The sequence below is a fragment of the Labeo rohita genome, chromosome 1 (assembly GCF_022985175.1).
Source record: "Labeo rohita strain BAU-BD-2019 chromosome 1, IGBB_LRoh.1.0, whole genome shotgun sequence".
Classification (NCBI taxonomy): Eukaryota; Metazoa; Chordata; class Actinopteri; order Cypriniformes; family Cyprinidae; genus Labeo; species Labeo rohita.
Window position 1 is genome coordinate 48676486 of NC_066869.1, and position 2284 is coordinate 48678769.

Consider the following 2284-nt stretch of genomic DNA (forward strand, 5'->3'; position numbering starts at 1 on the left):
GTTACTTTTTTAGAATGTCCTCTGAAACGAGAAGTAACATTTAACAAACGTTAGACAAACATTCCAAGAACATTGTAACATAACAGATGACTCTGAAAGATGTGTTAACATTACTGTAAGATGTTTATAACTTTAACAGAACCTTGCCGGAATATTCAAAGAACGTTTCCTGCTCCTGATGGATGAAATCGAGTCATTTCTTATGTTTATTCTCATTTAACATCCACTTTCACTAGAACGTACGTCACATTACAGCAGTAAAATGGCATTTTACGTTGAACATGCTTTTCCAACTGTTGTGTGTCATCTCGTGCTGATCTGACAGGATCTGTTGGTCTAGCGAGCATGTGTCAATGTTAAACGCCCCCGTCTGTCGGCTCATGCGTCTGTGTACTATTCTCGACCCAGGCAGAATTTACACAGAGACGAGCCTCGACCTGCCCGCGGCCTGCAGATACGACAGATGAACCGCTCTCTCTCTCTTTCTCTCGCTCTCGTTTACAATGTTCCTTCCCCTCTATTTGTACTTCCCTCTTTCTGGCCAGAATTAAACACACACAGACCCATGGGAGACGCAGAGGCTAAATAAACCTGTCCCAGGACGCTGCCGGCCGGGCTTCGGCTATAATTGTGGTCTAGGAGTCGGGCCAAGGCCTATAAAATCAAATCGCCTTTATAAAAAGAGCTGAGGGTGTGAGAGCAACATGACAGAAACACCCACAAACACACACCGCCGGCTCACTGTCTGTCTGTCTGAGAGAGAGAGAGAGAGATACTCAGCTGAATATGCTGTATAATGGGGTTATTTCTAGTAATCAGAGCCTGTCTGATGCTTTTTGTGCTTTTGGTCTACTTGATTGCTTTGGAAGGAAAGTCTAGTAAACAAAAACCAAAAATATATGTGCAACCATCTAGATCACAAAACAGCTATGCATACACACTGTAATGGTACAGTGCATGCATTAAATTAAATAAATTAATAAAATATTCATAGTGCATTTTTATTGTACTCTAATGTATGGTTTCATTTAAATAATTATGTTTCAATTATCAGACATAGAAGAAAATATATCAATAATTACCAAACAATATCAGTAGATCTCTACTTAGTATTCCATTCAGGTAGCTGATATGAACAAGCAAATTACTTTGTATAAATAAAATGCTATAGGCCATATTTTAAAATAATTAGTAAAATATTTATAATACATTTTATGACTTAATTGTTTTTGGGTTTTGTGTGTGTGTGTTTGTTTTGTTGTTGATGTTGTCATTTATTCATTTATTTATTTATTTACAATTTAATGATTACGATTACAGACTGTTTTATTAATAATAATTTAATATAATAATATAATTTAATACTAACTAAATGTTTAATTTTTTAGTTGTTTTTTTTTCCTTCCAAATGTGATTTTGAGTTTAAAGTTTAAAGTATTAAACAAAAAGAAAATAATAAATATAGTAATAAAAATAATAAATGTGAACTACTTTCAGTTGAAATCTAAATAAATAAAAATGTAATAAAATTTTAAATAAAAATAATACAAAATTATTATTATATATATATATAAAATATTAAATTATAATTAAACATAAATGTAAAAATATATATATATATATATCTTAGTTACATGACATTCCATTTTCTCAATTTGCAATCAGTATGAGAACTTTTTTTTAGAACGTTCTTTGAAATAAAGTAACAAACGTTAGACAAATGTTTTATGAACATTGTAACATTATAACAGAATATATATGTATATATATATATATATATATATATTATTATTATTATTATTATTATTATTATTATTTATACACTGTTGAGGAGATTACTGGGGTCTTTCACTTCAAATAGAAGCTTTTTTTTTTTTTTTTTTTTTTTTTGCAAAGCTGTTTTGTATTTTCATGTAAATATATTCTTAAAAACCCCAGTCTAATCTCTATATTATTATAAAAATGCTCAAATTTATCTCAGGGTCAGGCGGTCATCCATCACTTGTGTCATCAGGATCGATCTGAAGAGCCAGAACCTCCGACAACTCATCCATACCCACAATATTCAGCTCCTGACACCTTACATCCTCATTAATCACTGATGCAAATGATGAATAGCAGGCAATTAATCGTGACATTCTCTCATTAATCTAGATGCTGACATATTGAAAGACAGGAGTGACAGAGGAAGTTTTCTCACTACCAAAAAAACACACACACAGCTGGAATATACTTTAAATCTCTACTGATAAATAAATAAATACATTTTATTTATTTATATTTA